This window comes from Zonotrichia leucophrys, chromosome 1 (assembly GCF_028769735.1).
Source record: "Zonotrichia leucophrys gambelii isolate GWCS_2022_RI chromosome 1, RI_Zleu_2.0, whole genome shotgun sequence".
Taxonomy (NCBI): domain Eukaryota; kingdom Metazoa; phylum Chordata; class Aves; order Passeriformes; family Passerellidae; genus Zonotrichia; species Zonotrichia leucophrys.
In genome coordinates this window covers 14,657,154-14,685,031 of record NC_088169.1, presented here as the reverse complement: position 1 = coordinate 14,685,031, position 27,878 = coordinate 14,657,154, and the positions used below count along the sequence as shown (strand labels likewise).

General features: G+C 42.0%; 1 long non-coding RNA gene across 7 annotated transcripts in view; it reads right to left on the bottom strand.

The window, feature by feature from the left end:
* The window catches only part of LOC135445204 (uncharacterized), a 305,400-nt gene extending 297,813 nt beyond the window's left edge, over nt 1–7,587 (bottom strand). For all 7 annotated transcript variants that reach the window (XR_010439482.1, XR_010439483.1, XR_010439477.1 and 4 more), the window contains exon 1: nt 7,368–7,587. This is a non-coding gene — a long non-coding RNA (uncharacterized LOC135445204). The remainder of the gene's footprint in view (nt 1–7,367) is intronic.
* Nucleotides 7,588–27,878: the final 20,291 nt, after the last annotated feature.

The window sequence follows — 27,878 nt, the reverse complement described above, 5'->3', positions numbered from 1 at the left end:
TTTGCATCAGATAGCTTTCCTCTCTCTTAGATTTACTGTGGAAAACTGATATTGTTACCATCGAGGTCATCAATAAAGTGGTAGTCACTGCTAATAAACAGTTCTTATAGGATCCTACAGAAAGGTACACACTCAGTGAGGATTACCCATTTACAGTCATGTTTCATAGCCTGTCTGCCAGCTTTTAGTCCATTTAAGAAGCATCAAATTGATTTCATTTCAGTCTAGTCACTTGATCAAAAAATCATGCCTCACAGAAGCATATTATATATTACTTCAACGCAATGGCATTGATCGAACTGTTTTTGTTATCTCTCAAAAAAGAGAATAAAGAAAGGAATAAAAAGGTAGGTTGATAAAATCTATTTTCCAAAAATCACGGGTGACTAGACTTAATGAATGATAGGAAGCTTAAATGTAGCCCAGTGAGAGAATTTCTTTCATTTTTTCCAGGACCAGAGCCAAATTGATAGGCTTCCAATTATCCAGAAGATTCCTCTTGAAAGCATTGGTGACAAATTTCCAAGTTCACTGTAATTTTTCCATGTTTCAAAGCATACTGAAAAATTCAGGCTTCATAACCCAAAGAACTCTACAGTGAATTCTGTAAAAACTTGTGGGTATTAGTTGTCAGGTCTAGATGTTTAAATAAGCCAAACAGTAGCACAAGAGCAGCTCCCACAGCAGAGATGGAGGAGGCTGTTTTGTGCTTTACCATCACCACCAGCAGAGATACAGTCTCAGTACTTTATCCTCTACTGACACCTGAAGAAAAGGTGATTCAATGAATACTTTCCCTAATTCTAATAGACATTTTTCAACCAACAACAGCCCACTCTTTTTTCAGACTCCTTTTGTTCTTAGTAGGCTTCTTTAAAATAAAAAAAGAAAGGCAAGAAAAAGGTATTTCATCCATTATTCCATTCACCACTGAGATTTCTGTGTGCCTTTATCAATTTCTTAAAGTACTTAACTTTTATTTTATATAAGATTCATACTCCTACTGTCTCACTTGGGGATTTCCACAGCAATAATTTTTCTTTGTTGGGTTTCCTTTGTCTTTTTGGTCATCAAGTCTAACATTCTTAGACAGGAAAAAGCTGTTTCATCGTTTTTATTTGTCTTGAAACTCATTTTCAGTACTATAAAACTGGTCACTTTCATAAACCAGTGAGAACAGGGACTTAAATATATTTATTATAGGAAAATTGAACAAAATCATGATCACTTATGCCTAAATGGCTACTTATTAGTGATTTGCATGCCACGTAGAGAAGCATTGTAGGAGAGGAAAAGCTGTGGCACTTCTGACTACAGCTACCATGACACTCAGTACAGAACCTCTCTGTCACAGAAAATCCTTGTGTGAGTCCCCCTGAGCTCTGTTCTCTGCTGCAGAAAAAATCACCCAAGAGAGGCTGCTGGCTCATGGCACAGATGGGGGCTCCTTGCAGGCCACCCCACTCAGCCCCTTGAGGAGCAGCAGCACAGACCAGATGGCTCCAGGCTCACCCTGCAGCAGCCTGAACCACAAGTTTCCTCAGAACTGGCTTTGTAATGTCCCTCTGATGCAAAGCAGAGCAATTCTGCCTGCAGCCTCCCATCCAGGGAAAGTTAAAGACATCTCCGTTGGATTTAGGGATATTTACTTGGCTCTGGCCAGCTGAGATACAAACTAGACAGCAACTTGAACAGCATTTCCAAGATCAGATACCAAAACACAAATTCAAGAACAGGACACAAAATTCAATGGGAATTATATGCAGAGCAAGTGAGGAAAAGATCCTTTATCAGTGCAAGGCTTTATGGTAGAAAGACTGTATTTATTAATGGTAGTTTAGTATTTATACCATGCCCCAGGACTATTCTTTCTGCTGTGCAAAGATCAAAAAAAGCCTTTTTACTTTAGAAAGAAAAAAGTAATTTTCTAGATGTCAATGGACTGTGTTTTCTGTTCTTCTGCAATAGCTATTCTCTGAAAGCTTAAACAGATTGCTCTTTAACCATAATGTTGTTAAAGAAATGCCAGGAAGTTTATTCATGGTTTATTAATACTGCAGAGGGCCCAATGCAGCAAGATGTCCAGACTTCCAAAAAACAGGCTTGCCAACCACCCCCTTGGCCAGTTTCCAATCAAGGAAGAACATTATAGCCAAGCTGCAGCTACAATGACTTCAGAATTTGTTGAAAAAATAAAAAGTAGAATGATCCAATACACAAAGTCTTACTCCAATTTTATACACACACACACAAAAAAAAAAAAAGGTCCCAAAATGCCACCCACATTTTATTTGCACCACCACATAAAGTCCAGACAAGGTCTGTAAGAATATATTTTCCCCAAATGATTTTTCAGAATTCAGGTTGGTGTCCTGACACCAAAAGGCAAAGCCCCTAACCAATTGCAGTACATTTCTTAATTCTACCATATGCTTTCTTTCCCTGCAGAATATTGATAATTCTGTCATCTGGGTTCCTCTTATCTTTTTGATAAATGAGGCTATTGCCTTCCTAAGTCATTAAGGCATTTAACCTCTCTTTACATTTGAAACACATATCTGATATACAAAATAATTATGAAGCCCTTCACTAGAAAACTATTTTGGCCAACACCAACTAAACTTAGGTTTGCAGTTTCTGAGATCTTTTCAGATTGCTCTCTAACAAGATTACCTGCATTTCCTTCATCAGGCCCAAACATGTTTTCTTTTCAAGGTTAGTGTTTGCAGATTTTTGTTCATCTCTGGAGCATTACAGTATGAAAAAGAGGTTGTAAAGTGATAGTTTTCCCATGAAAAATAGCTCAGCTTCTTCTGAAGGCACATTCCACTATTGATCAGTCACCTTGCTCTCTATGAAAATGAATGACTATGATAAATAGAAGTGTGCTGTTGTATTCCTTTGTAGATAGAGGATGCCAGCACAAGGTCCAGAAACAGACTCCAAAGGCACTGCAAGGCTGTCCCTCAGCAGGGTTTGGGGAGGGAGAGGGCAGGGATTCCACCACACCCATTCCCAAGCATTCAACTCCTGCCACCAGGCAATGCCTCCTCACCTCTTACTCCTCTGTATTCCAGAAATGAAAGCAGAGACATTTCAGGTGTGATTGCCTGTCCCAGTTGTTTCAACTATTCATAAAGAAAAAAAATCCTTTATTATAAAAGTTGCCCACAAAAGGGTGGCTGTTCAGTATTTCTGGTGATGAAAACATCTGTCATTATTTGACACTCAGGCAACCTTTTTTCTTTTTCATAACATATGCAATATTAGGAATAATGAGTTTACCAGGACTCCAAATCCTATAAACACAAAGTGTTGGTTTTTTTTTAGAGCATTCTCAAATGCAGAACTACTTCAATAATACAATTTAAATCCAAGGATTATGTATCAGTGTTTCTTCTGTAATTCTTTTTCTTCAAAAACAAAAAAATTACTTTATCAAACTGCACAATCACAGGGAAAAATCTGGGAGCCTGACAGGCAGAAGCCATTCACTTTTCATGGTGCACTGTTTCTCACCATCTCAGTGCCAAAACATTTCTGCAGAGCTGTCGCAGGGGAATTTGAGGTAAAATCCCTAAGATTTATATTAAGCAAGAGTTTGGGTATCAGGTGACAGTTATTCTTAAGTCTTCCTAATGAGGTCATAATGAATTTTGTTTTCAAACACAGTGTTTCTAATTCCAAAACTTAACTTTTAAAGAATCTGATGGGTTTTAGACTTCATTTTAACATGTATTTCTAAATGTTTTAAGGTTCTTTTAAGGTGGCAACCACCTTTGAATACATACCCAGCTCTCCTGACATGTAAGATGAGACAATTGTTCAGTAAATCTTGTCATTTAGCTCACTGGGATTGAGATTTCACTTCAGGTTTTGGCTTAACAAAACCAGGGATCCATCCTAAGAGTGGATCTAGCACCTAGAAAGAGGATTTTTCTGCCCCTCTACTTTGCTCTCATGTGACCCCACCTGGAGCACTGTATCCAGCACAGGAGGAACAGGGACCTTTTGGAGCAAGTCCAGAGGAAGGCCACAGAGAAGCCTGGAACATTTCTCCTATGAAGACAGGCTGAGAGAGTTGGGGTTCCAGTAACTAAAGGGGCTACAGCAGAGCTGGAGAGGGAATTTTTACAACGGCTTGTAGTGATAGGACAAGCAGGAATGACTTTAAACCACTCTTTTAAGTTCAAAGAGGGCAGGTTTAGATCAGTTCTTAAGAAAAAAATCTTTAGTGTGAGGGTGGTGAGGCACTGCACAGGTTCCCCAGAGAAGCTTTGGATGACCCAGCCCTGGAACTGTTCAAGGCCAGGTTCAATGGGGCTCTGAGCAGCCTGGTGTAGTGAAAGGTTCCCTGCTTGACAAGGGCTTGAAATGAGATGATCTTTAAGGTCTCTTCCAACCCAAACCATTCTATGATTCTGTAACTTTTCAATATGGTTTATTTATTCAGTGATACCAAGGAGACAGCCTTAGCAGTTTTTGCATAATTCTCCTATAATGCACATGGACTTTGGGAATTTTTTTTAAGTACCAGTAAATAGCAGTCCTAAACAATGCAATATTACTTCATACTGTTAAACACCAGGTACTATGTGTTTTGTTTTCTCCATTCTACTCTAGGCTGTTATGAAAACATAAACAAACTTAAAACATTTGTTGCTATTTGTGCTATGTATAGCTCTACTCAGCCCAAAGTCTTTTTCCCTTGTTCATTACTTCTCTCTGGAACTGGGAAACTTTTCTTGAAGCAGTATTGTTTTTCATTTGAGAAAAAAAAGAAGGCAAGAGAAAATGAAGTATTTAAAAGTCTCACATTTTACAGAGTACATAACACCCAGTTATAAATATGCTACAATCAGCACACTACAAATTTTATGTAGAAAGAAACAGATGATGGTGGAATTCAGTTCGTGCTAAGAAAACAGGAACAGGGCTTAGAAGAATGCTTACATCTGTCCCTAATTTGCTTGCACATAAACCCACGGTAATCTGCTTTATTGCCAAAGTCATATAAAGAAATTGAGCACCAAGCAGCATAGGTAATCTTCAACTGGAGGCCCTCCAGCCTAATTAGACACAAATGCCCAGAAGGCCAGAGACTGAAATATGGCATGTAGATTTTGAAATATATGAAGAGACAGAACAGTCTCATTAGCAGCCATCCGGGTGTGTGCTTAAGCCTCTGACGTTCCTTTTCTGACTGAGGGAAGGAGTAAGCCATGTCCATGCCCGAGGCTAAGCACAAGGAAAGCATCCTGCTCCTTCTGGAAATGGCCCTGATCTCCCAACCCCCATCCCAGCACACTCCTACTGGGCTTTGTGCGACTCTTGCAACTCCTTTGTACAGACGTACCCACAGTCAGCCAGCTGATTTAGTACCAATAATGCTGGAAAGCCAAAACATTATAAGTCATTGAAAAAATGAGACAAAGAAGCAATTCTGTGGATAGCTTATAGAGATATTGGTTTGTTATTCACTATTTAGTAGATACATTTCTTAAAGAAAGTTAGTCATGGAGTTTTGCCAAACGCCATTTTCAAAGTGATAATTTTCCTTATTTCAAACCACTAAATGCTTTTATTTTTATTGCATCAAACAATTATTGTTGGCTACTTTCTGACTACAATCTTGTCTCTCTTCGATTTCATTTATGCATCTATTTTATAGAACAATGAAAAACTATGAGTGAATTAAAGAAATAGACAGAGGAGAAGTCCATGACAATTTTAAGGCAGAATGGCTGTGGCAGAAAAGGCTCTGTGCAGAAATGACCTCCATGTTGCAGATTTCAGGCACTTTCAGGGACTATCTATTTTTGGAACCATAATAGCTGCACTTAACTAACCAGAGGGTGTGATAGAAATGTTTTTATCAAGTTATCTCCATCTAAGTTATTTGGAGGAACAATGCAAGGCAACACATTGTTTCCTTTTTCAATTGAATTTTTACATTATCAGGAAATATCACACTGGCCACAAAACTATAAACAACTTTTGGTTTTAGTAACGTAAAAGGAGCTTTGTGCTTCTTCTTCTGCAAACACAACACAAAGGAAACACAGGGACACAGGGGCCCAGAAATCTTGTGTGCAATAAAAAATCATGGATAAAGCCTTCTGTTAATTGACATTCAAGGTCAATTTGTACCTTTGCTTGTGATACTGTTGTTGTATCAGTGCCTGAGATTACCACCCAACCCCATTCTCTTGGTAAATTTTATGGGAAGAGCATCTGACATCTAACCTTAGTAGAAAGCACCACTGAAGTGTTACTATTACAAAACAAATAGGCAAATGTTAACTGGGGATAATTTTTTAAAGAACTTTTCCTAAAGATTATTTTTAATGTTTTTTGCATTTGTAAAGGTCCTGTTTGGGATTTTTTTTTAAAATATGTACCAGGATATGAGCTGTTCTCTTTTGAGAGAACGCTGTGCCTTAGGTTTGAGTTTCAAGGAAAGAAAATAAAGCAGTAAGAAAGGATTTACTTGGCCGCAACGTGGCAAGCCTTGCAGTACATCCCATGGCCGTGTGACCGCACCCAGCGGCGCGCAAACCGGGGGATGCCCCTCGGGCAGGGGCCCGCAGGCCGCCGGGGGAGCGGAGCCTTGGCCCGCGGGCCTCTCTGCCTCCGGGCCACGCGCAGACAGACAGACAGACATGAGCTCACCGCCCACGCAGGAGCCAGCTCGGCTCCCGAGCCGCACGGCCTCGCCACAGAAAGCCGTGCCCAGCCGGGAGCGTCCGTGCCCTGCTCGGGCAGCAGAGCTCAGGCGGCAGAATCCGCCCCGACGTACCGGGATCCTGCACGGAGCGCCGGGAGGGAGCGCACGGGCCCGGCACCGCCACTGCCCCGCCGGCCCGGGGGCACACGGCACCAGCGAGGCCCAGCCTTCGCTAAGGACAAATGTAAACAAGAAGAAATAAAGGGGGAAGCGGGCAAGCCTTGGCTGGTTGAAGCGCATGGAAGGGCAGATGGCACCTGTGTGGGCCCAGGCCTAGGCTAGAGCCAAGCGGCCCCGAGGGCACAAGCAGGGGCGGCTGTCTGGGACAGGTTGTGGGGATGTCCAGCCAAGCCAAGCCAAGCCAAGCCAAGCCAAGCCAAGCGGAGGCCGTCGGCAAAGCCAAGCGCAGTGGCAGAGGCTAGGAAAGGAGATGCCCCGGGCGGGCAGGGTGGCGGAGGCGGAGGGCAGTGAGGGGGAAGCCTGCGAGGCCCGGCCCCAGGGAAGCAGGGCTCAGCTCTGAGCTGAGGAGCTGCACCCTCCCCGAAGCAGGTGCGCCATGCACGGCCCGGTGCCTGACCCCGAGGGCTGCCCCGGGGACCCTGCATCGCCCCGACCCCGCCACGGGCAGCATCCCTCTTACCTTCCGCTGCGGGCGGGGCCGCTGCTCGCCCGCTCCCCCGGCTGCTCCTGCCAGGGGCGGCGGGGCCGGCCTGGGGACCCCGCGGGGCAGGGGCGGCCGGACCAGCCCGGCCCAGCCCAGCCCAGCGAGGCGGCGAGGCGCGCCCGGGGCCGGCGGCGGCGCGGAGCCGAGCGGGGAAACCCGGGCTCTCCCGGCTCCCCCGGCCGCCTGGCACCTGTTGCCAGGGAAACCCAGGTGTCTCCTCATCCGCGGCCATCCCCGGCGCAGCGGCGGGGGCGAGGGGCGCGGGGGCGGCGGCGCTTGCGGCGCGGGGGAGGCGGCGGAAATTTAACAGGCAGCTTTTTCTGCTGGGAACGTGTCTTTGGGCAGGTTTCTCCCAGTTTTGGGCACGATAAACCTGCTCGTCTGTTAAGCTAGGGCCTGTTTCAGAAGGAGTAATTGTGATTTGGGCAGGAATTGCCAGTCCCTGCAAGCGCAGAGAGGCTCCTGTCTCCTGGCCTTGTTATGCAGGACTCTGTGGAACAGGTGGAGAAATCATGAGCAGATTTCCTTTGGCTTTCTGACAGTGGAGAGCGATGTCATTGCATTGACTGGTTCAGCAGCAGTTCTGTATGTAGCATAAGGGCATGCCAGTCTGGAGGAGAAGATCACAGAAATTACGCCACTCAAAAATTGCCTCCATTCCCTTCCTTGCAGTTGGCAACTAATCAGTTCCAGGAATTTGAGGGAGGCTGTGTATTAAGGTAACTCTGCAGCTAGCTGGGCTTGCCAGCACCCACTCACCCTTAAGGCTGACCCTTTGTGCCACCTCTGTCTCTCTCTGACTGAAGACTTGTCCTTTGCATCTTTCTTCTGCAACATAAAGGGTGGGTCTCTTCATTTGGATCCTTGTGGTACTTCTTTATTTCTTTATTTCTTTATTTTTTCTTATTTTCTTTATTTACTTCTTCTGTAGTACTCTGCCTATAAACTAAAATACTGTCTTACAATAAAAGTTAATTTGACATTTTCTGATTGGATATTCATTACAATTAATTTTCTTATAAGTACTTGATATTATCTTTTCTTACCCCAGGAGAAGTTTGAAGTTGTTTTATATATTTTCTGCTTCAAAAACCAAAAATTAAGCATGACTGTATATATTTTTGATATATAATGTTAATAAACAAGAAATGTATATGATTTTATTCCATTTAATATATCAAGACCTGACAGATAGATGGATTGCCTCTGCATAGGCCATCTTCTGGCACTGGGGGCCCAACAGTAGATATTACAGTCCCATATTCTTCTGCCAATAATACTGGGGAGAACCTGACACTGGGCAATAGGCATTTCTGCCCTATAGACCTTTTAATCCCATTAAAAATCACCAGGCAGTGGCTGGCTTTCTCCTATCTCAGGAAAATCACATCTGGTTTCAGCATGTATGCCCTCTCTCCCACATGGCTGGGCTGGCATCTCTTCTGAAACTCCAGACCAGTCCTATCCTAACAAAAAACTGCTCATAGAGACAGTGCTGCTGTTGTTTTGTAAGGGAAGAAATTCGGTCAAATTAGAGAGAGAAGGATATTTTGTTTCCAGATACATTCTCCTGCAGCAGCTGCTATGGTTTTATACATTCTGAAGTTGTTTCACCACATCAGCACTAAAAACTGTCATAAAACATCAAAGAAATCAGCTGAACAAGAGACAACTCAGTACCTGTGCTGTGTACTCGTTTCAGTTTCTGTGTCAAGATAGGCCACAGGTAGCAGTTTTCAGAGTCTGTCAGATCTTCAGACCCCCTGCACACTGACCCACCAGGCAAGGTCCTGTACTTTTCCCTCATTTGAGCAAGGCTAAAAGCTCTCTTGAGGATTAGAAGGACACATGCTCTGTCTAGCATGTGCACTATTAAATGATCAGTAATTACTTCTTCCTCAGTTCTATGCATAATTATTTCACCTTTCTCACTGTCTTAGGTTGAAAGATTTAGCTGGGGGTGTGTATTCTATTTGCCACCTGTTAGAAGTGGGGCAATTATCTTCTGTTAATTGTGCAGTTTATCTATTCCACAAACCAATCCTCTCTCCAGGAAATATCTTCTGTTAATGGGCCATTGAGCCTCACTGAATGACTGATAAAATTACTTCATCCCACTGGGAGAAGGTCTGCCCAGAGGGAGGAGCCAGGCATTCCTACCTGGATATGATCTGAGATTTGGAACATCAGAGCGGCCTTTTCCCACTGGATTCCCAGAGGAGCAGCTTTCTTCTCCACTGGATTCCCAGATGAAGACCAGGCCCATCTACATCACCACCACACCTTCAGAAGAAAATTATACCCTTCTATAGGATCCCTGCTTCAGCAGAACCACACCTGTCACTCCAGGAGGGCTGCAGCCACCATTCCAATTGGACTGCTACCAACCCCCTGACCAAGAGGATGTCAGGTCGTATTCTGGCTCTGTAAGAGCTTTGTTTTCTGTTTTTGTACTATAGCACTTGTATTTTTAAATTTTCCTAGTAAAGAACTGCTATTCCTATTCCTGTATCTTTGCCTGAGAGCCCCTTAATTTAAATATTATAATAATTTGGAGGGAGGGGGTTTACATTTTCCGTTTCAAGGAAGGGCCTTGCCTTCCTTAGCAGACACCTGTCTTTCAAGCCAAGACATTAATGTACATTGTGAGAGATGAATCTTCAGTTTAATAAATACCCCCAAGAAGATGAAGTTCTTTTCAGTGAGCTTCAGGACAGTTACAACCCGTCCTCTTCAGGCCATTCAAGTTACTGAGCCAAAAAAGAGGAGCTTTATTTACTGTTGTGGCAATAATCTTTCCTGTATATAAGATTGCCTCTCTTCTCTCTCTTGATGTTTCTTGACAGGCTTTTAAAAAATACAAATAGAGGAAAAACAAAAAAACAAACTCCAAATTTTCTCTCAGTTCAGTGAAACTGCAATGGATGCGGTTCGTTTGCAGAAATACCTGACATAGCTTAATTCTGAATACAATAAAACAAGAGTAAATTAAGAGATTTTTTTTTCTAATGCTTTTTGGCTATGACTATTGTAAACTTCATGAAACTTTTGTATGTGTAACGCCAGAGAAATGGTGCATTTTTAAGATCCCAGTTTGTCACCTTGCATGAACTCACAGTTCATGACATGAATAAGATCAGGAGTAAAATGAAGATTAAAAGCAGTATGTGAAGAACTAATAGTAGTTTTTAATATGCTGATTCTTTGTGGCTGTTGTTCAGATGAAGATGACCTTATGAAATCTGCTGATAATAAAGATTTTTATTTGCCATTTTGTCTCACATACAACAACAGCACCAAGTCTGAAGTATTTTTAATCAGGGTATTAATGACTAAGTATTTTTAATAATTTTTAACCAGCAGGACATCACAAGATTTAGATATTTTGGTCTTTCGTCACATGCATTTTTTCATTTTTCTCATATAAGAAGGATTCAATTAACTGAGTCACAGCAAAAAAAACATGCAGAAATTTATCAGAAGGGTTATAAGCAAAACCTATGTGCTACCTCACTGAAAACCAATGGCACCAGTCCAGCAACTAACATATGCTATGGCAACGGTGACACCACATGGGAGTGATGGTCTGGGCTGCAGGGTGAAAGGAAGTGCTAAGCAGAGTACGCAGTAGACGGAGGGAGCTATTCCAGGTTTATCCTCCCAGTGCTATTTTTAAGTTTTTAGTTTAAATCTGATCTTGATGCAGTCCTTCTTTCCACACATTTGGGAGTCAGTGCAGTGCATGCGCATGGAAAATACTTTCCAGTTACAGCATGAACAAGCTGAGCAGGAGGGACTCACTGCAAGATTACCATCCAAATCGCCATCTGCCCAAGGGAAGGGACAGCATGTAGTTGCACTATTCCTGGAGCAAAGAAAGGACCAGGTAGTTACCAAGTCTTTCTTGCTCTCTGCAGAAAGTTGCTACAGCCCACCTCAAGAGGTTTGTTCCTGCACTGGTTTGTTCATGCTGTCAGTGGCTTTAGCAAAGGCACAGGCAAACTTCTTTGTCCCTGTGTCAAAGTTTCTTTATTGCAAGTCTACAGATTTTGGGCTGTGGAGGAGAGAAACAACAACAACAAAAACAGAACTAAAAATGTGGTACCCTAAAACAGAAAAAAATTGAAGGTAGGATGAGAATATATTTCTCCTCTTACACCTATGGCTTTGTCCTAGCCTACACCTGAGGACATTCACAGGCCAGCCCTATTTGTTACTGTTTACCATGACACAGTTCCTTCAACTAACTTAGGATAAATGTCAGACATGAATTATGGAAAACGTAGTCTGAACACCTATTGTTTACATAAACAAAGGCTTTTGTAAAAATTATTTGGCTACTTAACCAAGAGTTTTTTGGATTGGACCATCAAAAAAGAGGAAACTTCTGTAGCCTATTTTCTGGAATGAATGATCTGTCTTCAAAGAGCAGTTCACAGAGCAAGCCCCTAAGACTGCAAAAGGGAAAGGCTGTTTAGTTACTCAGTATAATCTCTGCCATAAGCTCTATCTTATCCCACAAGTGTAAAATAACAACATCTGATCTGAAACAATCCGTGGAGCTGCTAAGTAAACATATAAAAACCTTAAAGTGTAACTAAAACTGCTGCCAATTGTTAGCTGTTGTCACTGGAAATGAAGGTGTAGAAAAAGTCAAGAAAAGGTCATTTAATTCCTCACTTTGCCTCCTGGGTCTCAGCTGCTTTTACTCCAGACTCCAGAAGCTGTTCAGTTTCTTACCATGTTGAGAAGCTGCCCTAAAAGGCATAGACAGACAGCTTATTCCAGCTTATCCCCTTCCTCTCCAACGTGTCCATGACACTCCCTAGCTTTCATAGGGGCCTAGAGAACTGCTCCTGCAGACCCACCCAGATCAGCAGGATTCCACTTTGCCATGGCACAGAAACTGGGGAGCAGCCAGTTCCACCAGCAATGCCCCCTTTCCTGCTGTCAGAGAAGCATGAAGAGCTCACAGGGAAGCTGAGCACTGGGTCTGACATTTACAAACTAAGAGCAAGGCTAGCTGCAATGTCTACAACCATAGAACTTTCATTCACAGCTTCCAAATGTTCTGCTTCACAGAAGTCAAAAGCTCCCACTGGTCCCTCAGGAGCCTACCTGGGATCAGAAAATAATTTTATCTAGCACAGAAGACAGCTGGATGTTACTGTGATCAGGTTTGCACATTCCCAAGTTGGTAACTCATTGGACAATAGCACCATTATGTAGGGTTTGCTTCTCTACTACATGGATGCATAATTTTAGACAGTGAGATGAAACTTAGCACACAAAATTCCACTTGCTTTATTCCTAGCTCAACAATTGCAGGCATTCAGTCATTTTATATCTGTATATAGCACTAATCCATATTGCAATAACTTATGCACCATGTTATATTGCTGCACTGAGCCTCTGCCAGTTTCAGATCAGTCACCTCTGTCAAGTCCCACAGGATAAGAGGGCCTGTAAGACCTATTCAAAGTAAGCTTTTTACCCTGGATGGTCACACGTGATTTAACTTTCATCACCAGCTGGGTGCCGGGGAAGAGCAACTGATGTTGAGAAAGGCTGTTGGAAATGGTATTCCTGCCTGTGTCATACCAGCTGCTGAACTTCTGCTCTTTTGTTGTCTGAATCTGCACTTGCAGTGCTTGCCTGGACAGCCTCTTATTTTAATTGCTATTACTTTCAATGACATTAATCTGGGGGAGGGAACTTAGAGTTAAAGCAACATATTTTATGTTTATAGAAATGATAATCATGTTCAGAGAGCAGATTAAAAGGGTTCTCATAATGATGGCAGTGAAGGCAGAAGATAGAGCTTTCATTTCCATAAAGCATTAAGCAAACCCTACTTTACTGCCAACACAATCTGCTGCTGGCTCTAACTATTTATGTTTATTTTTATGTATTTATTATGTGTTTGTCCCCTGCTGTCAAGGAGACAGGCTTCTGCTCCTTACCTTTCAGGAATGCATTAATCCTGGTGATTGGTTAATGTGTGGGGAGGGAACAGAGCAAGGGGAATACAAACTGCAGCAACCCAGTGCAGTGTAAATCCTGGGAACAACCTGAACTGGATAGAGATGGAATCTGGGAACTGTTCTTAATCCTGACACCTACAAGCAATAAGAACGCACATGACCCAAAATAACACTCCTGGGTAATAGCAGACTTTTTTTGTTTCTCTCCAAGTGGAAATTTTATTCACGCATCCCAGGTAGGGGTTTTGAAACAACACAATACAAGCTGATGCAGAGTTAATTCTCATTTCTGCTGCTGGCCCCAGAAAAGCAGGTGTCGTCATGGGCTGTTGGCTGCCTCCTCCTGTGCACAGGGCACAGTGATTAGAACAGCATGAGAATCCCAGTGAAGCCTCCAGAGCTGGCACAGGGCAGTGTGCCGAACAGAAAAGCACTGGGGGGAGTACACTCTTGATGGCTGATGTCGCTGTAAATAAGCCTTAGGTTAGCCCAGAAAAATCCAGTTCAAACCTTACTTTTTTTCCTGTTTGCTCCGTTGCCAAATTTGTTGAAACTCCACTGCTGTATGACTAATCGTGCCTTTTAGTATTCCCGCCCTGTGATGAACCTAAGTTACATTCAGAACACTCAAACCCAAAAGCACTGAAAGAAAATACAAGGAAGGGAATCCTAAATTCTGAAATTTCCCATTCCTGTCCAATTTAACATTTGTCATCTTCCAAACCCTATGAATGCCTTAACTTTTAAATTATTTTTAATGATGGGTTAGTTTAATCCTTTCCTTGCTGGCTCATCATAGGGACATCAGTGATCCAATCAGATGGTGTGCAAAGTGAATTGATCAGGTAGACAAATGAGCTCCAGTAACAGCAATTTAAATGTCTCCCCCACTCCATACCTCCTCTCCACAGCCTCCATAGCAACCATGTTTTTGAGAATCTTTGCAAAGATTCTCCAAAATTCAATCTCCAGAGGAAAGTAAACCCCTAAAATCACATTAAAAATCTGAAGCAGGAAAACCAGAGAATTTTTGCACAAAGCGCAAGAGGGAAACATCACAAAATCTGAACCTCCAAGTCACACATCAAGTCCAATTTTACAGTTTTCTATTCCATCAGTGCCAGTTTTCAGCATTATTATAGCCTTGTGATGCCTTTAAAAACTAGGGGGGAGGGAGGGCTTTTCAGTGCAGCTCTACTGAAACCTGGGTCTAATGGTAATTTAAAGTAATTTATAACCCACAAAGCACTCACAGCTAGGCCAGTATCACAGTATCTAGGGATATTTATGAGTTTGCAGGTCCTAGTTCTATTAATATGAATAATATTCAGATTATTAATGAGATAAAAGAGTGTTTATTGTTCATCTTTCATTAAAAATACTAAGTGAGCAATCTGCAGCCTACTGACATCTGGAATTATGGTTTGTGTTATCTGCAGATTTTGCTTTGTTTGCACAGAATGGGTCAGATCATAAGTGGTTTATGGTGCTCTTTAGCATACAGCTATGGCATGAATAGGCTGAAAAGACAGATGCTAGGCAAGTCAGCAGTTTACTGATTTGACATTCACTGCATTTGCAAGGTTAACACAACTTCTGTCCTGAACAAAAAGAAATCAGGGGCATTCCCACTGAACCAGATGAATGCTGGTGGTTGCAAGGAATAAGGGCACTGCTGACTCAAGAACCTTCATTATGGCAGAGAAAAAGCTCAAAGGGTAAATATAAAATTCTCTGCTTTCTGAGGCAGCATTTGTGCAAAATTTATGTGTGCATAAATACTTCTAAACATTGTTTTATTGACTTTCATTTAGGGAAAAATGTGGTGGTTACAGAAAAGCAAGTGTCAAATTTTCTTTAAAAATAAATTATATTCTCAAGCCTCAATTAGCAAATCTGCAACTGCTCTAATATCCTCCTGAACCTGAACCTAAATGTGTGTTATAAGAGCCCTTTTATATAGAAGGCATGCCATGAATTAACACAAAATGCAAGGAATCTGATATGGAGTAAAGTACTTAAGCCATGAAGAGGAGAAATTTAAAACCAGGTCTGTGTATACCAGGTAAATAATAACAAATACATCACCAGAGAATCAGGCAAAGCCAGTGTGAAAGCACTCTTCCTGCATTTATCTCCTCTTTTTAGAAAGTACAGCAGCAACACTGACTCTATTTTGCTAGAATGTAATTTCTGGCATTGTGTGTTGTCCAGTGCCTCTGCTGGCATTTTGTTTTGGATCTCTCTAAATCCACACCACAGCAGCAGAAGCATTACCCTCATGATATAGTGCTGCAATCCCTACAACTGTGTATCATTAGTGGGAAATCATTTTAATACTCTTGTAAACACCATCAGAGAGCCAGGAGACTATTTGTATTTGTTTTACTGTCACAGACTAAACTGCCTTATTCCAACCCTGTCCATCAAATTAGTGTTGGACCAGGTTCAAAGCACTCTAAACCTGCCAACTCCAGTCTGGCTTGAACTTTAATAGAACCAGGCAACCATTTTCTGGTGCAGACACTGCAAGCATATCAGTTGCAAATACATGTATTAATAAGGTGCCCTTGCTCCATCATACAGAAGGCTGCAATCCCCATGTTGGAGGCTCAGCACTTTGCTCCAAAGGTTTTATTACAGGTTTTATACTTCACATTGGCAGAACTTTTCATTTTCCCCACATGGAGAAAATGTAGGTGTATAAAATATTGGATAATCTTCTTACATAAAATATCTTACATTTTTATGTAAGAATTCAGTCTATATTTAGTCCAAAGTCTTCCCCTCTGAGGTAACTTTTGGTTTTAACCCAAGAAGAAGGAGAAATCTTGGCAGAGTGTTGAAAGAGAGATTTTCTGACCTAGTCACTGGAAGAGATGGTATGATTTTTAAGATAAAAGTTATACTTTTCTTTCAAAAAGACTGAATATTCAGCCCACCACAATTAACTGTAAATCACAAAGCTGTTGACCAAAACATGTTTGCTGAGAGGGGTTTTCAAGCCTTAGCTGGGTGGGAGGAACAGCAGGTGACCTGGGAGCTGAAAACACCTCTATCCCACAGAGCCACCAGGATGGAGTTTCCTCAGCAGAGTGGGGTGGCACTCAGAGCTGCAGAGCACCTGAGAGGGTGCACTGCAGTGTGGTGTACCTCAATCTGCTGCTGCTTCCAGCTCCTCCTCTAGCCACTGCTGCTGGAAGTTCAGGAGGAAGCCTCACCTGCCCAGGCAAAGGCCAGATCTGTGTTAAAAATATTTGCCAGAAAGAACTGCAGTCACAGGGAACAGGAAGACACAAAGGTGATTAATTCATTTTTTTCAATGCTGAAAAAAAATTGTCTGTGGGCAGTTCCCAGAAGCAATGCTGGTAACAAGAGAAATTCTGAGTGACTGCACACTCAAGCACATTTCTTTTAGCCTTCATTTTTGATCTTTTTTTTTTCACTTTCTGTCAACAGCAAAGTGTTCAAAGCTAAGCTCCACTGCTCATGGAAAGCAAGATGTTAGCTCGCCTCTCAGCTGCAATCAAAATTTGAATTGTATATTTAATAAATTGGGGTTGTGATGGTTAGTTACAAGAGCTAACAAAAGTATCTCTTAGGATTTGCATAGCAATCCTATACAGGGGGAGCTTCCAAGTACAACTATCAAATATTCACAAGTGCTTGTAACCTTTCCACTTGCGTCCAGATGCTCTCCCCTGTACCATGCTGTGCAGGAACTGCCACTAAAATCAGCACAATTCCCAACAGAAAATGCTACTCAGCTTGAGTAAAGGTGACAGAATCGAACCCTTGGAGGGGGAGGATGAGAAAACTCAGTATTAGTTTGAATAATTAATGTATCTGAGAATATCCTAATCTCCTTATGAAGAGAAAGGCAAAATCTAAATACATTATTCATGATGAATTATTCAGTCAGCTGTGTATGAATTATCCTGGGAATATTTCACTGGCTTTTAGAACTTCTTTCTTAGAACAAATAAATCTAGCTTGGGAAAAACATCCCCTTTAGTGGCCAACCACATTTTCAAACCAGTCTGTCAGCCAAAGATAAATTTAAAATGTTTCCTAGCATTTATATCTACTGTAGCATCATCTAGGAATTCAAGAAATACATTTGCATCACAGTAGCATCATGTAGGAATCTCATCAATGCTTCTCATTATCTTCAGTTCAGTACAGACAAAGATGTGACTATAATGCTGTTCGACTCAAATGAAAGTGTAAATTTATTTTAACACCATGAGATTTTTATAAGACCAAATCTAAAATTCTGGAAAGAAGGACTAATTGTTGACTAAGCATACAATTGTATATGCACACCTTCAAGACCATCTCCATGAAATGTAGTGTGTCCTCAATGTCACACCTGTGACATGAATTGAGGCAGAATTTTTCCTAGGACTCCTTCACTGAGCCCTACTGCCAAAACCTCAAAAGCTCAAAGAAAGGAAGCATCTATGAATAAACAAGATGGCTGGATTTCCCTTTCTGAGCTCTGAAATCACTTGAGTGCAATATACTTACTTTTTTTTTTTCTCAGAGATTTGTACAATTAAAATTACAAGGTGGGAGAGGTTTAATATGTTCATGCATAACAAAACAAGCCCACTCCAAAATCATCAGAGAAGACATCAGATCAGGCAACTTAAGTTTCTCCATTCTTTGCATCCCTCTACTTTTTTCTTTGGTAGGACAGTTTACAGAAAACATTGTGTGTCCCTAATAGACTATAGAAGGGTAACACAGCAGATGTTGCAGCTTCTCCTTTGCTCATTCTAATGCAATGAAAGGCCTACGAGATGGACTAGTGGGAATGTCAGGTGTTTAAAACTCTTACAAAAAATACCCAAGAGCAAAGCCTTAGTACCACAATGCCACAAGAAAAGTGTCACCAAGCTCAAAAAAAGAAACAAGCAGGAAAAAACAGCCTTTTAAACCAAGACAGAACAAGGAAAAAGGGAGGATAAGAACTGATGGAAAATGGAAAACAGCTATGACAGATCTCAAGCTTCAGTGAGAAACTCTGCTCTGTCTCAGCAGGGGGACCTTTTGAATCACATTTGTGATTCTTGCTTCACTTATTTGAGGTCTATTTTGCTTTAAATCCTGTGTTCATTCCTGGGTATTTTCTCTCTCTTAATTAAACCTTCATATCAGACTTTTATTAAGATAGAGGCAAAGCCTGTACCTTCCTCATTCTCTTAAGGTTATCTTCTGAAATAGGATTGAATTCTTTTAATGGAAAGAGACGGGGGAGAGAACTGCTAAACCTATGGGGAAGTTGTAATTCCACAGTTATTTCTAAGAATACAAAAGATTGTTGTATCTTGTATCTGGACAATCCAATTAGCTTAATGTCTGGGCATTAAGCAGGCTGCTGATCATGTTGGAGAACTGACCTATTTCAATGGAAACCTGTTGTATTTGCACAGCACTCTCACTTTGGCTGCATAGCTGAGTCTCCAGAATCATCCCGAAATTAACCATGGGCATCACTGCTCAAAGAAGGAATGGTAACTTGCTCTGGACAATCACAGGCACTGTCATACCTGTTCACTGACTGGTATGCACCACAAAAGCCAATGCAGTCAGATTTTCATCTGGGTATCCCCAGTTGCTGAATTCACAGGTTTGTTTTCTAAACAAGTAATGGCCTTCGGATCCATAAAATATTTATAAAGGTTTTCCATTTCAGGGTATGAAAAGAAGTCTTGCTGGTTTCAAAATTTTCAATAAATGTGTATCTCACAAGCAAATTTCCATCCCCTTTCCCTTTTTTCATCCTTGAATGACGTGGAGTGACACAGCATTCCTGAGTGTTGTCACTACTTAGAAACTGGAGGGGGCTTTTTCTCCTGAGTTTGGTTTGCTTCCCTAGTTCACTCCCCACTTTGGAATGTTTCCACCTGCAATAAAGAGCAGAAGAGTACAAAGCTGGTTCCCCTCTGCCAGCCGGTGTGGGTGCTGCTCTGTCAGCAAAGGTGCCAGAGCTCTGGACTCCCCAGGGTGTCACATACTTCCATGGATGGCCACAGCCTCAGTCACAGCTCATCCCCTTAGAGAAGGGATAAAGAGCCAAACAAAGTTATTGGCTATGCTGGGACAGCACCATTCACACTATAGGGGCTCTTTCACTGAGAAGCATTGCTCTCTTCTTCCTTTCTTAAATGGAGTTTATGATGCTTAAAACATTTGCATTTACCTCCACAAGCCCCCCTGATACTCTTCTAATCAGTGACAACAGAAGTGGAAATTACAGGGAAGTAAATCTTCATCAACAAGAATTAGTTAAATGCTTGGTAAAGTTTCACGGTTTCAGAGGTGGGAATTGTTGTGTCACCTTCACATTTTATTTTCATTCTCAACTTTGTGTTGATCTCCTTCTAGACAAGATAATTATTGTACAGAAGACCTTTTTAAATCTCAGAGATCTGCATGCTTTAAAAAGAAAATAAAGAAAAAGAGGAAGAAAATTTTAAAAATCAGAAAACAAACAAAATTAAGTAATGTTTGGAAAACAAGTCCTATCGCAACATATAATGCAAAGCATTTGACACTGACACATGACATCTTTGTCTATAAACTGGAGAGAAATGGATTAGACAGATTGACCACTTGGTGAATAAAAAATTGACTGGATGGTCACACTCAAAGAGCTTTGTCAATGCTTCAATGTCCAAGTGGAGGCCAGTGACGAGTGGTGCTCCCCAGAAGTTGGTATTGGGATAAGCATTGTTTAACATCTTTGTAAGCAGCAAGGACATTGACAGCAAGTTCAATGCCAAGCTGTGTGGTGGTCAACACACTGCAGGGAAAAGATGTCATCCAGAGGGACCTGACAGGCTTGAGAGGTGGATCTGTGTAAACCTCATGAAGTTCAGCAAGGCCAAGTGTAAAATCCTGCATCTGGGTCAGAACAGTTCCAAGCACAAAGACAGGATGGGCAGAGAATGGATTGAGGACAGCCCTGCGAGAAGGATTTGGGGTTGCTGATTGATAAAAACCTCAACATGACCCAGCAATGTGCCCTTGCAGACGAGAAACCAACCACACCCTGGGCTGCCTCAAAAGTAGTGTGGGCAGCAGGGCCAGGGAGGGGATTCTGCCCCTCTGCTCTGCTCTGCTCTGCTCTGCTCTCAATAAACAGTAGTAGTAGTGCTGCATCCATCTCCAGGCTCCCCAGAGCAGGAAGGATGCACACCTGCTGGAGTGAATCCAGAGGAGTCTACAAAGATGATCAGAGAGCTGGAGCACCTCTTCTACAAAGACAGGCTGACAGAGTTGGGCTTCTTCATCCTGGAGAAGAGGCTCTCAGGAGATCTTCTAGCAGCTTTCCAGTACCTAAGGGGCTACAGGAAAGCTGGAGAGGGACTTTTCACAGCATGTGTAGGGAGAGAACAAGTAGGAATGGCTTTAAGATGAGAAAGGGTAGGTTTAGGTTAGATCCTAGCAAGAAATTCTTCACTGGTAGGGTGGTGAGACACTGGAACAGGTTGTTCAGAGAAGTTGTGGATGCCCCATCCCGGAAATGTTTAAGGCTGGGTTGGATATAGCTATGAGCAACCTGGTCTAGTGGAAGGTGTCCCTGGCAGGGATATTGAAACTAGATGATTGTCATGGTCCCTTTCATTCCAAACCATTCTATGATTCCATGATATTAAGAGGCCTAGTCATTCAATCTAAAGGTAGTTAAATATGTGAGTGCTAGAAATAAATAAATTTAATAAATAAGAATCAAGATCACTTTCTTATGTGGCACTCTTCATAAACAGACCTCAAGGATCTTTATATGGGAGATCACTCTCACTATCATAAAGACAAAGACCACTTATTTTCTATTTTATTAAAAATACCATTTAGAATTTCAATCCAGAAGGTAACACATCTCCCTAAAAACTACTTACTTTCTGAAATTTCCTCTACAGCTTGAGCATATATATGGTCATATATATATAAGTTGGATGAAGAACATTCAGGCAGGGAAAGAAATTGACTCATATGGGAAAGAACTGGCCTTGTATGAGGCACCAGAACTATTTCTCTTCTTGACCATTTCAGCAGTTCTGAGCAGACGGCAGTTTAATTGTTCATGTCTTTCATGATATAAAATGCCTTAAGGCATAGAAGGTCATCTCTCATTTCCTCCATAAAATAGTTTACCACAGAGTTTTTGCAGGAAGGTTTATACCAGAAGATTACTGGCTATTTGGATTACTCATCAGGGTCTGATATTATGGCATGTTTGAAAGAATTATGAGAAAATAAAAAAATAATGTCCACATTCACTAGCAGGAAAAAAAAAGCTGGCACTGTAAAATGTGATGTTTCCTGCTAAAAGATCCCCAAACTCTTTCATTCATCCAGTGGAAACTGCTCGGTGCCTGAACCCTCTCGTGCAGCAGTAGGCAGTAAAACTCTCGCAGGTGGAGAATGAGCCCAGCCATCAGGGCAGTGTGCTTCTAACTTCTCTCAGTTGGCCCTATCTCTGCTTTGAACATTCCACTTGATAGATAATTCAGCAGTGTTACCCTTTCGGTGATTTTATTCACTCTAGGTCAGAGCTGTGCTGCAGGATGAGAAGGAACCCTGGGGAAGCCGTCGGGTCCAGCGGGCACAGCTGGCTTCTGTGCTGCTCTGCTGCTGCTGCTGCCAGCCATCAGAGCAGAGCTGGATGTGAGCAATACCCCATCCCACCAAATGCCAGCATTTTTCATCTCCCTGAAAAGGGACACGGCTCAGGAATTGTAACTTTAACAGGAAATTCGTACAGCAACCAATGGATATTGGTCCCTGGAAATAAAATTATATTACAACCAGTGGCTAACCTGCCAGTGCCCACACAATCCAGCTTTGAAGGAAGCCTTATAAATAGAAGAACAGCATTTATTGAGGTGGGTGGTATCTGTATCAGGCTTCAGCCCTAAGGATAGATATGTCATCTTAAATGTCACCTGAATATCTAGGAAGGTGTAAGATCTTTGGAAGCTTTTAATCATTTTGGAGCTCCTTTTAGACTGGACTTACTGTCTCTGCCTTCTGTTTTGCTTTTCTCCTCAAGTTCTTTGATTTATCTGATCTACTTTTTGCTCCAGCTGAAGTCAGTGGGAGTTTCACCTTTGATTTCACAGAGCTTTGGCCTTGCCTATCTGTCCGGTTTTCGGCTGTTTGGAGGGCTCGGAAGGGCCCGGAGTGGCCTTGGGGCAGCCCGCGTATCAAAGGACGAGAAGAGGCTTCAGTTCTTCTTTCGGTCTCTATGTTTATTAATTGTTTATCTAAAAGATTTTCTTTCGGCCCGACAGAGGTCTGCTCAGCAGCCAGCCATGAGCACACTGTCTTGCCCTCTGGACAGTCACCTATCTTTATACCCATAGTTACATGTACAATATTTATCATTTTTCTCTAATACTTTTTATTCTTATTGTCTGGTGCACTTTCAGTAATGACTAATCTCAAAGTGCTACCATCACCACAGAAGATGGAGGAGAAGAAGAAGAAGAAGAAGGACAGGACACGCTCTAATTTCTCTATCTTACTTCTCTAAACCTCCCTGTACAGAAATCCTAAATTCTGTGTCTCACTCTCTAATTAACTAATCTCTTCACCATTCACCCCGGTGAAATCCTCCTATCCTCATACAGGTGTCGTCTCCTGTGTAGGATCAAAGACTGTCGAGCCCCCCAAGGGTGGTCTCAGTGACTCGGCACCTCAGTCCTGAGGTGCTGAGATCCCACACCTATCTAAAGGAATTAGCTTTTTCTGATGGGGGTAGTTGGGTGTTAATGGGATAAGACAAGGGAAAGGCAAAGGTCATGGACAGGAGGACTTGTGTCTCCTGCACACAGATTAGAGAAAGCAGAACAGAAGGGGAGAACAAGTAGACACTGAAAAATGCCAACACTACAAAGCCATCACGTAAGGCTAGATGTTCAGGGGGAAAAGGATAGGGTCCCAGATTAAGAAGAAAAAAAATTCAGGCCAGTGCTATCACAAGAGACATTACACTGTTACATATTGATGAGCTCTGGTGTGGATGGGGGTTCTGCTGCCCCAGCTCAAATCTTCTCTGTCTCCTGAAAGGGGAAAGACTGCCTACATCTTTTTGAGTCTGTTGGGTTTGTGCCCCAATATCCACAGAATCTATGTGCTTTTAATACTGCCCTATGTACAGTACTTGTCACAGCTACAAGGAGCTCCATTTTCAACTACTCACAGGACCAACCTGGCCACATAAAACACAATTTTCATGCTAGAGTTTGTGTTTGCCACAAACACAAAAAGGGCCCACCTTGTTTCCCATTTACATTTTACAGATGTGTCCAGGAGCTGGAAGCAGCACCCTTGTGTTGACATCCTATCTGCATCTCCTTTCTCTCACCACAGCACCTGCCACTGTTTGCTGGGAAGGATGTCCAAAAAGAGAGAGATGATTTACAGAATGGAAAAGGATTTATAAACAATGAGTCATTCATATTCCCTCTGAGACAGAGGCAAATCTCAGCAGCTGCAGAAAGGAACATAAATGCCAATGGAGAGGGTTTGAAGGGAGCCATAATGTGCAATGTTTGAGCCTCTGAACATGACCCTTTGGGGCAGTTACCTGTCTACCATGGATTTTATGTCCCAAGCCTTAAGCTCATATTCCGACAAAGTTAGGAAATGAGCCAGCACTGTGGTAAAAGCTAGAAACATTGCAGCCCAAAATGCATTATTTGTAGAAATGAAGCTCAGTTTCATATTATACTGAGATTTTTATTATCTTCTGGTAAGCATTTTCTGATACACTTCGTAAGAAAATTGTGATAGATAGCTCAAGTTCTTGCCTTGAATTTGGACATTTATTAGGGAGTGAAGTCTCTTTTGGGGGTATTAATTGTCATAGGTGGATACAGATCAGTGAGGTATAAGACCATTTATTTGTTTGATAGTCTGTAAAAATGTCAGGTAAATTTATCACAGTATTTTAATGCTGAGGGATACAAAATGAAGAAGACACAAGGAAAAGGGAGAGGAAGCAGTACAGGAAGAGCACAAGGAATACAGAGGGTATCTTCCCATCCTTAAATTGATCCAAGTGAGTGAGGACCACTTACAGGTGCTTTGATCCAGACACTACTTCTGTTTGGAATGCAAAACAAACCTGTGCATGGCTGCACTCTAATCTGTAGCAAATACAAACTGCCTAACCACTACTAAGTGGCAGAAGCATTTACTTAGCAGTTTCTCAGACAAATCTTCCCTTTGCATGATGACAGATTCCCTTGTAACAACAGCCTAGAGATTTGCTTGGTTGACTTATTGATTATTGAAAGCAGTGCTTTAACGCTGACTTTCCCAGAAGACCATGGAGCATGTTTGATTTTAACCATCCCTTGCCATTAGTAAGTGTAAATATTCATTTCCAGAATTTAAGCTTATTAGGCCCATATCTACAAAAGAATAATGCTTCATGCAAGATGAAAGCAACCGGGGATTTTGTCAGATGAGATCCAATAAGAAAATTGATGTTATAAGCTCTTTGTCTCCATCTGCCATCAAGCAGAATGAGCTCAAAATATTGGCAGTGATTAGCCTGGGAGCATTGAGGCAATATATTCTCCATGGAACAGGGTCCACTTCCTGCAAAGATAAGCATGCATAAATATATATATATATATATATATATGTACGCACACACACATACTCTTGTATCCATGAATTCAGATCTCTTGTATGATACCCAGATGTGTAAGTATTTACAAAATCAAGGCTCAAAGCTACCAGAGACCCAGAGAGCTGCTGCCTTGCCGTTAGGCTAAACTAATGGTTAAAAATATGTTTTTTCTCTCAATTTAGACTAAGAATTATTTTTACAGAGAAAAAGGGAATCAAATCAGTTGTGATTGTTTTTATACAGCTGTCATCTCTCCCTTTTCACACTAGCAATGCCTTAGGTACAGGGAGAAAGGGTCTGGCCACAGCCCTGCCAGGGCAGGGGGCAGCAGGGCAAGTCAGAGCAGGGAGCCACAGCCCCATCCTGCTGCCCAGAGGTGGCAAGAGGAGCTGGGCTGGGGACTGTGGCCCCAGACATGGGAATGGAGCAGTTCTGAGGCCAAGCAGGGATTCAGAATCAGTGAAAGGTGTGGGCAGGAGCAGGCAGAACTGCAGAAAGCTCAGGCAGTGGCCAGGGGTGAGGGCTGAAGCTGAAATGCAGCTGAAGCACCTGGAGGCATCCTGGCCCCCCTAAGGTTCCCTCAGCTTCTCTCACACAGCTCTGCCCTGAGCTCCCATATTGCTGCTCCACTGCACCTGCAGCACTGGCCGTGGGCACACTTCCCAAAACACTTTGGGGCTGTGCATTTCTTCAGGACACCGTAAGAAAAGCACAACACTTTATATCCTTTAGAAGACACTTTTTCTTCTCTGTGTAAAAAAAACCCAACAGTGATCATGAACAATAGTTCATGGTTTTGGGTGATCACAAGTTATATTTTTCTTTTTGGTTTTTTTGTGGCTGTTGGGTTTTTTCTCAACTAAAAACCTGATTTCTGGTATGCTTTTTGCCTGTTTTGTAGAAAAGGCCTTTAAAATCTTCAACTATTGTATTTCTTTTAACTCTGAATAGTGAACAGTATTGAATTGCTGCCATAAAATACGAGTCCCCTAAGGAGACAGACATGATTACCATATTAATATTCCATGTAGTAACAAATATAGGAAGTGGTAACTCATTGCTCTGGGAGGAAACACACTCTGATGATTAAAGAAACACATCTGGGAGAAAGGTTGCTATTAACACCAGGGTAAGTGCTGGACATAGAGCAAGCAACAATCCAGTTGAGGGTGGGACAAAAGTTTTATGGGTGGGTGGGTGGGTGGGTGGATGGATGGATGGATGGATGGATCAAGAATACAAATATAAAATTAGGAAACCCCCATCCTTCTAGAATATTGAATAATAAGAATGGCCATAAATGTCCTTCATCTGATATTTGCATTCACAAATGCTATGAAAACCTTAACACGATGCTTCAAGCAGAAATAAATTTTAAACATCTTTCTCCTTGAGAAGAGGCTTCTTGAATGACTTCATATCCCTCTTCATGAGTGATGGCATTTTGTGGAAAGATGTCATATTTTGTTCATTTTGAATCCTAACCCACACACTTCATGTTTCTGCCATTCTTGGTATGCCTTTACTCATCCTATACATGCATTCAGCAATCCCTTATTAGAGTCTTAGAGCTATTTATTAACAAAGATTTAGATCCTGCTCTGCCAGGTTGTTGCTGTGCAGCCAGTGGAAGCACATCTGCCCTCTCTCACCCCACAGCAGTGTTGCCTAAGCCACCTTTCCACCCTGGCATTGCCCTTTCTACTCCTGTAAGGTTTCCACAACCCACCCTGAGATGAGACAAACTCCAGTGCACTCCCTCTCACATCAGACTCTTCTGAGCAGCCCTGGGGACTGCTGGCAGTGCCATCTACAAGCAGGGCACTGGCACAGGGGACACAAGGGAAGCACCACTAAGGCACCCCTCATCTTCTAATAAGCATGCTTCAAAAAGCTTTAGATTCAAGAAACAGAGGCACAAGACATCTTTAGCAGACCTCAATGGAGAGGAGTTTGTGTGCAGCAGCCCTCCATCTTCTATCTCAATTATTGATTTAAATGTAGCCAGGAATATTTCACATTAAACTTCTAAATCTGGTGCCCACAAAGGGAATTGCTAAACTGAAATTGCTGGAAGCTATTACAGCGTAGGAATGATGCTTCTCTCTGTCTATATCTTGATGTAAGTATATGAAATATATATGAAATGTTTTTCAAAATTACTATAAGCCAGCATCTCGGAAGCCTCTGATAAGGGCAGTCATGGACTTTGCAGGAGAAGGTCTGTCTATGTAATTTTTACCTGCTACATTTCTAGGGGGACACTTTTAAAACCTAAAAGATTAAAGATGCTTGAAAAAGGCCACCATCTCCCAATGAAGCAGCATCTGAGCTAAAAATAGTTTTCTTCTAATGCTGTTAGAGTTATTCTATTGACTTCAGGACTTCCCACCACTTTTGTCATACTGACTAGCAGTTTGCTTTGTTGCACAGAGGGTAAATCCATCTTTTCTCCATGGTCATAGTGCCTAGGGGTAGTTGCCTAGGCCCAAATTACAGCAAGAAAGATTTGGACTGAATAATAGTGGGAAAATTGTTCTAGCAGTACAGCACCTAAGTCACTGCACTGGTAATTCAGGAGGATGTGGACCCTCTTATGCTGGAGATTTTGAAGAAAACATTTGCCAAGAATTGTGTAAACATATCTATGAGGAGACAGACTAAGGGTGGCGTCTCAGGCCCCTGGTTGTCTATGAACCTCTGAGACAGAATATGTCTTAAAGCATTAGACTGAAATAGAAGATCAGTTTTCCTTTTCAGCCAGTCCCAGAAGAAAAGCAATATTCCTACACCTCACAGTACTGCAATGAACTCAGCTGTGAAAGCTGTCATAACAACATTCATCCA